Source organism: Rana temporaria, chromosome 4, assembly GCF_905171775.1.
Source record: "Rana temporaria chromosome 4, aRanTem1.1, whole genome shotgun sequence".
NCBI classification, from domain to species: domain Eukaryota; kingdom Metazoa; phylum Chordata; class Amphibia; order Anura; family Ranidae; genus Rana; species Rana temporaria.
Window position 1 is genome coordinate 269,502,965 of NC_053492.1, and position 15,109 is coordinate 269,518,073.

Consider the following 15,109-nt stretch of genomic DNA (forward strand, 5'->3'; position numbering starts at 1 on the left):
TCATGTTGCATTAGGTGTAAAAATCAACTGGTCCGACACAAGTCGGCCCGACATTGAAAATGCTCCCTGCACTACTTTGGTCTGACTTTGATCCTACTTCAGCCCATTGAATATCACTGAAGTCGGATCAAACTTGGATCGCAGTCTTGACTGATCTGGATTTTAAGGGGAACCCCTAGGCAGACAAAATGGAGTAGGGGTCCCCCCAAAATCCATACCAGACCCTAATCCGAGCATGCAGCCTGCAGGTCAGGAAAGGGATGGGGACGACCAACCCCCCCCCCCCGTAACCAGGCCACATGCCCTCAACATGGGGGGGGGGGTGGGGGCTTATCATCAATTTAATACTTTCAAATGTGTATCTATTTTTTAGGGGGGAAAACAAAGTCAGTAAATTTAACAGACCTTCTATCTTTGGGGTTCATCCAGTTCATAGTAGGATGCAAACACCAGGTGATTTTTTATTTATATAAATATGAATCCATGCCTTGATAGCTATGTAGTCCTATGTTCCAATCTCTACTCGGCTGTATGAGAGGTAACAATTCTATACAATTTACTTAATGTTACATTCTGTAAATACAAATGGATGTGTGGAGGTAGTTCATACCATCATTACTAAACAGGAGACCGTTATCATTCCTCTCTCTTTGCAATGAAATACAGATCCCTGTTCAACTTGTCCCTCCGTCTATCATCCCAGAGGGGGATTACTGGGAGGTATTTTTCAAAAATAGCAAGTTAATTGCACCATGCAACTATGATATCTGGTACTGCGATGCGTCATGGGGGCAGAAATATCTCAGACACAGTTCCTTTCTATGTCCTTTGTTTTTTGCTTTTAAATTCCACGTTGAATCTGTGATACCATTTAACCACTTGCCGCCCGCCAATGACAAATTGACGTCGGCAAAGTGGTTGTAGAATCCTGACTGGACGTCATATGACGTCCTCAGGATTCTTAGCCGCTGCGCGCCCCCGGGGGCGCGCATCGCGGCGATCGTTGTTGCGGGGTGTCAGTCTGACACCCCGCAACACCGATCCCGGTAAAGAGTCTCTCACGGAGACTCTTTACCACGTGATCAGCCGTGTCCAACCATGGCTGATCACGATGTAAACAGGAAGAGCCGTTGATGGCTCTTCCTCACTCGCTTCTGACAGACGCGAGTAGAGGAGAGCCGATCGGCGGCTCTCCTGACAGGGGGGTTCGCGCTGATTGTTTATCAGCGCAGCCCCCCCTCGGATCGCCACATGGACCACCAGGGATGCCCACTAGGGAAGGGAAAAACTTTAAAAAAGGGGCAAAAAAAAAGTAAAAAAAAAAAGTCTGAAAAAAAAAAGATGCAAAAAAAAAAAGATGCCAATCAGTGCCCACAAATGGGCACTGACTGGCAACAAGTAAATAATGCCGCCCCACAGTGTCCATCAGTGCCACCCCACAGTGTCCATCAGTGCCACCCCACAGTGCCCATCTGTGCCACCCCACAGTGCCCATCTGTGCCGCCCATGAGTGCCCATCTGTGCCGCCCATGAGTGCCCATCAGTGCCGCCCATGAGTGCCCATCAGTGCCGCCCATGAGTGCCCATCAGTGCCGCCTATGTGTGCCCATGAGTGCCGCCTATGTGTGCCCATCAGTGCCGCATACCAGCGCCGCCAATCAGTGCCACCTCATCTGTGCCCGTCAGTACTACCTCGTCGATGTCCATCAGTGCCATCTCATCTGTGCCCATCAGTGCCACCATATCAGTGCCCGTAATTGAAAGAGAAAACGTACTTATTTACAAAAAAATTACAGAAAAAATAAAAACGTAATTTTTTTCAAAATTTTCGGTCTTTTTTTAGTTGTTGCGCAAAAAAAAAAAATCGCAGAGGTGATCAAATACCACCAAAAGAAAGCTCTATTTGTGGGTAAAAAAGGACGCCAATTTTGTTTGGGTACAGTGTAGCATGACCGCGCAATTGCCATTCAAAGTGCGACAGTGCTGAAAGCTGAAAATTGGCTTGGGCGGGAAGGTGTATACGTGCCCTGTATGGAAGTGGTTAAATATGAATATGCGATCAGTTCCTAAAATACACCCCTGAAGAAGCAGATGTCGGGTGAAGGAGGATCATATTCAATTACTCTTTGATGGTGTCATTTTAGGCAGAATTTTGAATGTTTTCAATGTTTTTTTAATGCTTGTTTAATAAATACCATATTTTACTATAATTTTTGTTATCGATTTAGTGCCTAAAAAGGGGAATGTATTTTTGTCTATTCTCAAAAGGAAAGGTTGGCATGACCCATTCAGCTAATACTGCTGTAGCACAGCTAAATCTTCTTCCCACTTATTTTTTTCTCAGCCTGTTGTAATGGAGGAATTTTTTTTACCACTTTAATTATAATTAGGTGAACGTGCACAAAACTGTGCCTACCACCTATAAATCCCAATACAAGTCAATAGGATTCTATTAAAAATAAGCACATGCAAATAATAATTATAAATGTTATGAATTATATCTGTGTAATGCCATATAATAATGATTTTATTGAAACCACCACCACTATCCATGTAATCATGGCTACACACATACTTAATTGGTCTCTAAATATGTAGAAACAGCTCCATTGAATCTCCCAATTGGGGGGTAGTCATTGAATCAATGTATCTATTTTAAGGATTTTGAGGTTTAGATAAATAAATGCAATTTTTAACAGTGAAAATATTTGATGTCTTGATTGCTACACAGTTAGATGGATGTGACTGACCATGGTAAAAAAATAAATAAAAATTGGCTGAGAAATGTGGGAATTCCAAACACATTATTTTGATGCTGTATATTACAACACTGCTGCATGGAAGATATAATTACTCTGGAAAGTTTTCCCATAATAGGTATAAATATACCAGGCATGTTTGTTAAAAATAAAAGGATCATCTCCGTATTCTTTGAGATTAATCTAATTCCAAGGTTTGATGCCTTTTCCATGAGGATTTGTAAGAACAGCCCCAAGTAAGTAGAGTAAAAAACTCACAACACAGGAGCTTTAAGAACCTGACTCTATCCAAAGGTCAATTAAGCATCCAAGCATTGAGACAGAACACTGTAACAACACTGTAACAATAGTGTGTGAGAGTTTAAAATTCTATGGAAATGCTGGCTTTCAAAAAGTTGGTACTTGCATTAGATTTTCTGGTGGCATGGTGGAAAAATAAACCTATGTACATTTTTTTAGTTTTTAGATTTGGATTTCTTAAATGTAAAGACAGGAGTTTTGCAAAGAATTCCTGTAGTAATGAGCTACTGTTTGTTAATAATTTGATAGATGCTATTGTGGTATATATTTTTAAGATCTTGTGATTTTGAATTGTTTCAGAACTGGAAGAAATTGTCTTTTCTATCACAAAATGCTGTAAAAAAAATCTCTATTCACCTGCAGGTTATCCACTGGAAAACAAATAATGACACACCTTTTTCTTTTCTTTCCTGGTGTTTTCAAATTCTCCAGATCGTACTGAACCCAGAAACATTCCGTATATAAAATGCTGTCCACTCTCATTGCTAGGAAATGTAGAAACTGCATGCCGACTATTATAGTCTTGCTAAATCTATTCCTACTAGGACATTCCCCGTGTCTGCATGTACAGTATTTTGTCTGGGACTGTGGTTACTAAAATCCATAAAAGTACTTTGAGGTTTATGTGACAAGAATAATAATAATAATTTATTATTTTTATTACTATACAGGATTTTTATAGCACCAGGAGTTTGTGCAACATGTTACAAAAAATAAAAGATGGTACAGTTACATTACATTTACAAGACAAAAGAGTTAGGAGAGCCCTGCTCATGAGAGCTTGTAATGTAAAAGGAAGAAGTAAAAAATTTAGTGCAGCGCAAATAAAACATTAAATATAGCAATATATCAATAAATCAATAAATCAATTATGTAGAGTCCATGAAGTGCAAAGTGATAAGGTGCTCCAAATAAACAATGGTGATAAATAGTGCAGAAATCTTCAACAGATCCGTGACCCACAGGACAGGATTATCCTCCACCAAGGCTAAAGGGTGGCCTCTCACCTCAATGATTCGACCTGTGGCTAGGTCAAAAGGCAAGAAGCAAATCCTCCAAAGAAAAGTAATCAGCTTTACATGGGCTCAACTCCAAAGAATCCACCAGATGGAACCAGCAGGCAATAAGCAAGGCAACACTCTCCCATAAAGCATTTAAATGGACCGAGAAGGGAGTAAGAAAAACAATTCTAAGTGCTCACTGCTTAAAAACGTTTAATATAAGTAAAACATAAAGTATAAAACTCACATTGTCCTGCACTCATGAACCGAGTGCAGGTATAACAGCAGATTCCGGAGCGGAGCGTCCGGATCAATGTAAACAGCTTGTGAGGTCTCTGTGAGGCAAACGCGGGTGACGTCGATGTAGCTCCTCCCCCTCGTACGCGTTACGTCCCAAAGTGGGCGGGACTTCATCAGCGTGGGGCGGGGATCTCCGTGAACGTCCCGCAGCACAAAATATACCATGCGGTTGCCATAGCAACACTAACATGGGACTAATTAGCCAGCGCCATCTTGTGTCAACACAGCAGAACACAAGATAGAAGATAAAAAATCTTAAGGGCCAAAAATTATATTAAAATTAGCCTAAGGCTAGCGCCATCTAGTGCTTAGAGGAAAAAACACCGGACAAAGGATAATACATCCTAATGGACATCAGCCAGGCATTCAAATTAAAACAAAATAAAAAACAAAAATGAGTAACAGCTTAAATTAGACGTCAGCCGCCTTTACCTCATCCAGACCTCAAATATCACATATTCAACATATATAACTGCATTAAAATGTATACAACATCAAAGCAGTTAGTAATTACATAAATAATTCAATAAAAATATATATAATAAAAATATCAAAATACAATTCTGATAACCATAAAATCCCCAATAAATTTCTCAACGATTAGATATAAAACAGTTAAGATTGAACTCGACGTTCAATCCCAACGGCACAGAAACCTTCATCTCATAGATCCAATAGGATTCTCGTCGACTTAATTGTCGAATATAGTGACCCCCTCTCCAGTGTCTAGAGACCTTCTCTATACCCCAGAATTTGAGGCATTTGGGGTCCCTCTGATGATGGTCTCTAAAATGTTTAGATACACTGTGGGTCTTGATGCCACGTTTAATGTTGCTCACATGCTCGCCCACTCTCACGTGCAGCTCACGTGAGGTGCGCCCTATATACTGTAACCCACAGTCGCACTCGAGCATATACACTACGCCCTCTGTTGCACAAGTGATTAGCTGCTTTATCGGATATTCTGCGTGGGTTACATTGGAAGTAAATGTCTTACGTTTTTTAATATTCCGTTTTGCATGTTTACATGTGGCACATCTGCCACAGGCATAAAACCCTGACAAGAAATTAAAGAGCCTGGGACGAGGAATGACAGGAGGGTCAGTGACTCCAGGGGCCAATCTATCTCTCAAAGACGGTGCTTTTTTATAAATAAACTGAGGCCGCTCAGGAAGCGCAGGACCAAGAATTGAATCTCCCCTTAATATCGGCCAATATTTGGCAACAATTTTTTCAAATGCTTTATGTTGGACATTGAAATCCAATAGCATCTTGAAATTTGTGTTCCCTAGATCATCTTTGGGAGGGTTATCTTGTATCATCAAATTTCTATCTGCGGTCCTGACTTTCTCTATTTCTTGCTCTATCAAAGGTTTGGAGTATCCCTTAGCAAAGAGGCCACCCTTTAGCCTTGGTGGAGGATAATCCTGTCCTGTGGGTCACGGATCTGTTGAAGATTTCTGCACTATTTATCACCATTGTTTATTTGGAGCACCTTATCACTTTGCACTTTATGGACTCTACATAATTGATTTATTGATTTATTGATATATTGCTATATTTAATGTTTTATTTGCGCTGCACTAAATTTTTTACTTATTCACTTTGAGATATTTTTTGAGTTATATCTGCAGTGCTGGCTTGCAATTTAGTTTAATTTGTATTTATTTTCCAGCGCTGAATCACTTTTTATTTATTTTGTACCCAATTCAATTTATATTTAGCAGCAGGAATAGATGTATTATCTTACTTGGAGGATAGGGAGATTACTCTCACCGAAGTATTTTCTAAAAATATTGCTGATTCCGATCCAGGTGACTTGATCATTTCTTTCAAAAAATTAGGACATCTATTTGAAAAGAAGATCAAGGCCTGGTGGGATATTGCCACCTTTGAGCAATATGTGGCAGCAAAAATCATCCCCAGGCGTCTAAGGTGGGATTTACCACCAAATGACGGGCTGGTAGATGATGAATCTAACAAAGAATGGTTTAACTTCTTTACTGATAAGGGTTTTGAATTAATAAAATTCTTATTGGCCCGCAAGCAGCGCAAAAAGCTCTGGTTAGAGGGTCAGATTCAAACAATCTCCGATCATATTGAAGTACACAAGGATACTCCTGAGTTCGTGCGCCTCTCCGGGGAGCTCAAAATCAAACTTATTAAGTGGGATAAAGACTCCCAGGAGAAAAAACGTAAAAAAAATTTGCGTGATCTAGGAGACTTTGATATATCCAATGTATATAAGTGGCAATCCTTAAGTTCAATTACAGGAGTAGCTACTTTGCCATCCTCTATGGATACGGCAGAGCCATTACCCACCCCTGGGGTACAAGAGGCTGCAGCCTTCTGGAGTGTCAATCCCAGACGGGATAAGACCCCTACGGCATCAGGCACTCCGATAGGTAAAGGTCTCGGCCCACATAAGGGAAGAGGAAAAACTAAAAACACTAGGGGCAAAGCAAGCTCATCAGGTGGGAGATCATCCCATACCCCTGTCATACAGGAAACTCCACCTTGGAAAACTATGCATAGTAAAGGAAGGGGTTATAATCGAGGTGGAGGAAGTGTCCCTTCTGGAAGCTTCCCACCCCCCCTCTGTCTACTTACAACTACTATGCACCATTACAAAATTATTGGGATGGACCCCCACCCACCAACCAACAACATTTTTTAGGGCAAGGGAGGACCCCATGGAGGGGCCCTCCACCCTTCCCACCAACTTGGACTGGAGATTGGAGGGACCCCCCTCCGTTCCCATACCCTCCGCCATCGACCCAGCCTCCTCCAGGCCAATCCAGGCCCAAAAGAAAAAATCAAGAGGAGTCAGGGGGGGGGGAGAAGAGTCCAAAAGAGCAAGGCCGTGATCGGCACTGGAATCTTCAACCTTAGTGGAGTTGATCTTACTGAGGATGAGATAAGAGTGTTAGATAAGGGCTTAAAATTTGCTCCTGTGCGTAATCTTAATAAGTTTGAAACGTATGTAAGTGTACAGAAGTATATAAGAAATTTAAACTTAAAGAAGTATTTCTTGTCAAATCCAGTTATGAAGAATACTATAACTGTAACTTCTAATCACTCTACATTGAGAAACAAATCTGTTTTCAATCCCCAATACACCGATACCAAACACTTGGATGTGTTTCGGAATTTGGTCTGTAAAGATCTTGATAGTTTGCGAATTAAGAAAGTAAAAGATTCACAATGTATACAGAGGGGTATTGCCTCTCTGGAAAAACGCAACGAGATCGTTATATGCCCCGCAGATAAGGGGGGGGGGGCTGGTGGTCCTCAGTAAGACCTATTATTTTGAGGAAATGGGTAGGCTACTTGGTGACCATGATACTTACCTCTTGCTGCGAGGTGACCCAATGGTGAATTTTAAAAACGATCTCCATATTTTGATTGAGAGAGGTAAGGGATCCGGGATCCTTAATAAAAAAGGAAGCTGTGTATTTAGACCCTTATTATTGCCGGACACCGATCATTTACTTCTTGCCTAAAATGCATAAAAATGCAGAACGGCCTCCAGGCCGCCCGATCGTGAACGGGATCGACTCAGTCAGTTCACGATTGGGGCAGTGTTTGGACATTTTTTTACAGCCGTTAGTCTGCAAATTGCCTGCGTATCTACGAGATACTAAGCAAATTATCCAAATTCTGAATTCAATCACGTGTACATCTGAAACGATATTGGTGACAGCTGATGTGGGGTCTTTGTACACCATTATAGGGCATGATGCAGCCCTTGCATCAGTTGCATGGGCTCTTGATTCCACTGATCTGGATCCCGAGCATGTTCGTTTTCTTTTGGATAGTTTGGAATTCTGTTTACTTAAAAACTATTTTTGGTTTGATAAGCAGTTTTTTCTTCAGCGTTGCGGAGTCACAATGGGGGCTCGTTTCGCTCCCAGTGTGGCCAACTTATTTATGGCCCACTGGGAGCGAGATGCGATCTTCCATGATATGCCATCCCAGCTCCGCTGCTATCGTAGATATATAGACGATTTAGTACTCATCTGGGAAGGTGATATGCCATCTTTGAATGCCTTTATGACAAGGCTGAATTCTAACCAGTTGGGTATAGTCTTGACCTGGACCGTTTCTACGGAACAGGTGACCTTTCTAGACTTGGAGATATCCAAATCTGAATCTAGATTGGTGACAAAAAATCACTTTAAGATGGTGGATAGGAATGGATATATCCCATTGACTAGCTGCCACCACCGATTGTGGCTGTGTAACATACCTCGTGGCCAATTTGTAAGATTGCGAAGAAACTGCACCAGGGAGTCTGATTTCCTGGTGCAGTCTCGCGAGTTGGCCACTAGGTTTGTTGCTAAGGGATACTCCAAACCTTTGATAGAGCAAGAAATAGAGAAAGTCAGGACCGCAGATAGAAATTTGATGATACAAGATAACCCTCCCAAAGATGATCTAGGGAACACAAATTTCAAGATGCTATTGGATTTCAATGTCCAACATAAAGCATTTGAAAAAATTGTTGCCAAATATTGGCCGATATTAAGGGGAGATTCAATTCTTGGTCCTGCGCTTCCTGAGCGGCCTCAGTTTATTTATAAAAAAGCACCGTCTTTGAGAGATAGATTGGCCCCTGGAGTCACTGACCCTCCTGTCATTCCTCGTCCCAGGCTCTTTAATTTCTTGTCAGGGTTTTATGCCTGTGGCAGATGTGCCACATGTAAACATGCAAAACGGAATATTAAAAAACGTAAGACATTTACTTCCAATGTAACCCACGCAGAATATCCGATAAAGCAGCTAATCACTTGTGCAACAGAGGGCGTAGTGTATATGCTCGAGTGCGACTGTGGGTTACAGTATATAGGGCGCACCTCACGTGAGCTGCACGTGAGAGTGGGCGAGCATGTGAGCAACATTAAACGTGGCATCAAGACCCACAGTGTATCTAAACATTTTAGAGACCATCATCAGAGGGACCCCAAATGCCTCAAATTCTGGGGTATAGAGAAGGTCTCTAGACACTGGAGAGGGGGTCACTATATTCGACAATTAAGTCGACGAGAATCCTATTGGATCTATGAGATGAAGGTTTCTGTGCCGTTGGGATTGAACGTCGAGTTCATTCTTAACTGTTTTATATCTAACCGTTGAGAAATTTATTGGGGATTTTATGGTTATCAGAATTGTATTTTGATATTTTTATTATATATATTTTTATTGAATTATTTATGTAATTACTAACTGCTTTGATGTTGTATACATTTTAATGCAGTTATATATGTTGAATATGTGATATTTGAGGTCTGGATGAGGTAAAGGCGGCTGACGTCTAATTTAAGCTGTTACTCATTTTTGTTTTTTATTTTGTTTTAATTTGAATGCCTGGCTGATGTCTATTAGGATGTATTATCCTTTGTCCGGTGTTTTTTCCTCTAAGCACTAGATGGCGCTAGCCTTAGGCTAATTTTAATATAATTTTTGGCCCTTAAGATTTTTTATCTTCTATCTTGTGTTCTGCTGTGTTGACACAAGATGGCGCTGGCTAATTAGTCCCATGTTAGTGTTGCTATGGCAACCGCATGGTATATTTTGTGCTGCGGGACGTTCACGGAGATCCCCGCCCCACGCTGATGAAGTCCCGCCCACTTTGGGACGTAACGCGTACGAGGGGGAGGAGCTACGTCAACGTCACCCGCGTTTGCCTCACAGAGACCTCACAAGCTGTTTACATTGATCCGGACGCTCCGCTCCGGAATCTGCTGTTATACCTGCACTCGGTTCATGAGTGCAGGACAATGTGAGTTTTATACTTTATGTTTTACTTATATTAAACGTTTTTAAGCAGTGAGCACTTAGAATTGTTTTTCTTACTCCCTTCTCGGTCCATTTAAATGCTTTATGGGAGAGTGTTGCCTTGCTTATTGCCTGCTGGTTCCATCTGGTGGATTCTTTGGAGTTGAGCCCATGTAAAGCTGATTACTTTTCTTTGGAGGATTTGCTTCTTGCCTTTTGACCTAGCCACAGGTCGAATCATTGAGGTGAGAGGCCACCCTTTAGCCTTGGTGGAGGATAATCCTGTCCTGTGGGTCACGGATCTGTTGAAGATTTCTGCACTATTTATCACCATTGTTTATTTGGAGCACCTTATCACTTTGCACTTTATGGACTCTACATAATTGATTTATTGATTTATTGATATATTGCTATATTTAATGTTTTATTTGCGCTGCACTAAATTTTTTACTTATTCACTTTGAGATATTTTTTGAGTTATATCTGCAGTGCTGGCTTGCAATTTAGTTTAATTTGTATTTATTTTCCAGCGCTGAATCACTTTTTATTTATTTTTGTACCCAATGTAAAAGGAAGGGCAAGTGATACAAAAGGTAGTAGCTGTGTGTTGATGAGTTGGTCGAGAAGCTAATATTCAATAGTTAGCTAGAGGTGGGATAGGTTTAAAGATTAGAGATATGCTTCAGGGATCTCCTAAAGGCTGACAAACTAGGAGATAGTTGTAAAGGTCAGAGAAGTCCTATACATGAGCATTAAAGGAGGTGATGAAAGAATTAGCAAGCAAGAGGTCTTGGATGATGAACGACAATAAAACACACAGCCCCTAATAAAGTCCATTAAACTCCCTGGCGGTATGATTATTTCAGAAAAAAGTGCTGAAAGCGGTACCATTATTTGCAAGGAAATTTGGCATTTTATACTGTAGGCCTGTAATTCTTAGGAATAACACACTTAAATCTGTCCAAACAAGAGTCTAGTAGGCATCCCGGGTATGAAGTTTTTTTAAAAACAAAATTATAAATTATAATATAATAAATAATTATAAATAATTCTAACAAATACCGTAATAATATAATTATAATAAAAATTATTCAATAATGTAATCAACTCAAAATCACTTGCTCAGTTGCAGAATTGTCGCTGTCATTACTTTTATTTTTTTATGACGAATTTCCCCACAGATCGCTATCGTAAAATTCTGCAAGTGATTATAATTTATTATCACTGTTTTCTAGCTGCTTTAAAACTATTTTTGACATAAAGGGACACTTTTGGTTGCTATGGACAATCTACATTTTGTAGGCAGAAAGAACCGTTTTTATTATATAAAAGAACATGTAGGGCACTGGGCAGACCACTAGGAACAAGGGGGGTGTGTATTTTTTACATACAGTACTTTAATCTATAAGATTACAGTATACTGTATGTATTGTGTTTGTTTACCTTTTTGAATTTGGCGCCGTTCTCCGCTCCCGTAAACGTAACGTTGCAGGAAACGGAGATCGGCGGCACAGGAGGACACTGTGTGAATCGAGCGAGGTCCCGCTCACTCACACAGCGCGGTGGCATCGCTGGATCCAGGGACAAGGTAAGTAAACCAAGCCTGTGGATTCAACGAGGCGAGCCCGTGTCTGACTCAGGGTTACCGATCGTAGCCCAAAAATCTCACCCCGAGTCAGACTCGGGAATACCGCCAGGGGGGGTTAAAAGTCCATTAACAGTCACTTATATGATGGCTGCAGCTCCTTATAGAATCAGAGTATGGGAGAACCGCTGTATACTGAAAGCAAGAACAGACAAAAATTAGCACCATTCAAGTGCATACCTATTAAAAAACAAATGGTTAAAATATATATTTTGCACTCACATGTAAAAAGTAAAAGGAAGGCACATCGTCCTGCTTTAGATCAAAGCCGAGAATATATGCAAAATTTGTCAAGGAAGCAGCCGGGTGCTGCCAAGCTGCAGCTGTATGGTGCATGCAGAGTTCACCAAGGAAGCGACCGGATGTGCAGAGTAGCTCCTTCAAGTGGCTGTAGTGAATGGAAGCTTGATAAACTAGCATGAAAAGCCCTGCAAAACCAAAAGTCGGGTGCTGAAACCGGAAGTACGATGACATCCAAGGTGTGGGTGTAGGTATGCATTTTAGGGCCAATCACCACCTATTTCTCAAGTCTCAATAATGGGTGACAGGAATACATGTAGTCACATGGAGTGACTACATCTTTTACATGTTCAAACCATAGAGTATTATTACCACAACAGACAAAAAAATAATACATACAAAAGAAAAAGAAAAAAAAGAAAGACAATTAGGCTGAAAAAGAAAAGAAACATATTATGACATATTATGACAATAAATAATGGAACATAATGGTGCAAAAACAAGGATGCAATGGGGCATAACATAAAAAAAAAAACATAATATAAGGCAAGACCAGACTAAATGGTATTATACTGTACAATCATTCTATTATAAAACTAAACAATAAAGGATAGAAAATGGATACAAAAATATTTTAACCAATTAAAAGAACTGTGTTGGTTTCTACAATATTTCTTCATTTAACCCCTGTGGGGACAGGGCATTTAGAGAGAAATTTCCAGTGGTTTATTGTTCACAAAGCTTTCATAAATCTCTCAGCTTTGGAACAGGTATTGGAGATGTGATCTATTATCCACACTTGTAAACCTTTTGTCCATTGCTGATGTACCTCTTTAAAATGTCTTGGTATACTTTAAATCATGCTCCCTCAGAATGTTTTTTTTTTTGTTAGCCATTTATAATATAATTTTAAGTAATATATTTTTTTATTATTATTTTACTATTGTGTGCTTTTTTGGATTATACTAAAATGTGTCTGTAAAAGAGAAAAAAAAACAGTGTTTAATTATATAAATATTAGCACATCTGGACATCCATTTGTACAGGATAGACAGTTACAATAATGAATACTTGTGTGTCAATAAATATAAGGACTTGTTAGTCAAAGGTCTCTAAGGAAGGCATGAAATTGTCCTTTCAGTAAGCACAATAAATTGCTTCTGTCGTCATTGAAAGCTATGTTTTGCCTGAGTCCTCATTGGTAAATTGTTTGAAAAATGATGTAAATTTGACCAGATATGTCAAAACAAGATTAAATATTGGGACAGATCTAAGGCAACATAGAAGCCTGTCACATCTTTTCCATTCAAGCTGAGGCTACTTAAGTGCTCTTATGTTTAGCACATAATGCATATTATGTTCCCAAAGGATCTGATCTTAACATGCAACTTAAGTGGAACATCAAGGGAGAGAGAGACAGAAATAGTTTTTTTTCCTGTTACTTTATCATGCCTGAATTGACATGAACAATGACAAACATTCTGCACACAGACATATAATGTTGTGTCATTGAGTGCAGCTATCAGCCTGCAGTCTGGACATTGATTTATGCAGGTGGAGTTTGCAGTTATGATTTGTTACAGTTTATGCAATTTCCTAAAATTATACACAACAAAAATACATTTACATATTATTTAAAATAATAGAGGCACAAGAAAATTTTAACTGAGATTAGTATGAAAAAAAAAATACATAAGCAGAGGCTAACCTCCGTTAGAACTTCTTGTGATATCAGGTGAACCAGTGTAACAGGCGCCGTTCCGCCGCCTGTTCCCTGTTATACCAGGCGCTTTCAGCGCCGTAATGCGTTCCGTGCTGGAACGCATATGGCCTTCACGCGATGACGTCATCGCCCGGCACTGTGTATGTTCCAGCATGGAACGCGGAAGTGCGCCGCGAATCAGTGCTTCTCGTTTGAATCAGTGCTAATGCACTGCATCTGGCACTTGCCTATAAAGGCATTCACTTTACAAACAATCCTCATTCTATTATTGTCAGCCCTTCCGGCCTTGCTACAATAGAGGCAACATTATATCCAGCTAGCAACAGACCCTTACTGTGTCCAGGCTGCCATCGCTCCCCATGCTGCAACACAGCTCCAGGCAACAACTACTACTTTGCTGCTATTGCACCTACTACAATACAGAGCTATTGCTGGGGACAACCTTGAGGCCTTTGCTGAACACCCTACACCACGCAATCCCTATCTCCTACATTGAAGCCTACAAACGGATAAGTAGCTATTGTTTCACTTGTAGTCCTATAAGAAGATCTGCTGCTTGTGTTTCATCTAATACTTTTGTTGTTACTTAATATGCCTTGTGGATATCAACATACTTATTGGGATATACTGCTGTGCTAAGGATTGTTTGCTAAGGAGTACCTTAAAGGGTCAGCAACCCTCATATTACGTGTGCAATATTCACCTCATGTATGCAACTATAATTATCTCAGCTATAATTGTCTCTCATATGCAACTAATATTACCTGAGCTATATTGCCTCCCAGATGCAACTATTAGTTGTCGCTACATCTCCTATTTACTATGTGTACTCTCAAAGTACCTGAGTTATAATTGCCTCTCATGTGTACTTAATAGTTGTCTTAACAACGCCTATTTACTACGTGCTTGACAAAAGTACTACCTGTTTATGGGCCTATGCCCTAAGTTGCGGAACATGTTTGCCTAAACTTTCCTATGCTAGGGGTTGACGTATTTCATACCTTCTCCCTTAGTGGCCTAATGCATGACGCTATGTAATACTGATAATCACTTGCATACAGTTGTGCACTCGTATCTTTTAGTGCATACTATAATTTTATACGCTAAACTCTGGTCGCATGTTGTAATGCGTCCAAGCTCAGTAGCTCAACGCCTATCTTTATGTGAGAGAGAGATGATGTAGAGAACCCCCAAACTCCTGTTTGTGTGGAGTGACGCCTGGGGCCTAATACTGAATTCTCACATAAGAAGTGCATTGAAATCCTTGCTACCACAGTTGTGGTTCACTCCCGTACACCAGAGCCATTACAACCAGAGATTTAAGCAACTGAATTTATATTGAACTATTTTACTGTAAAGGTTC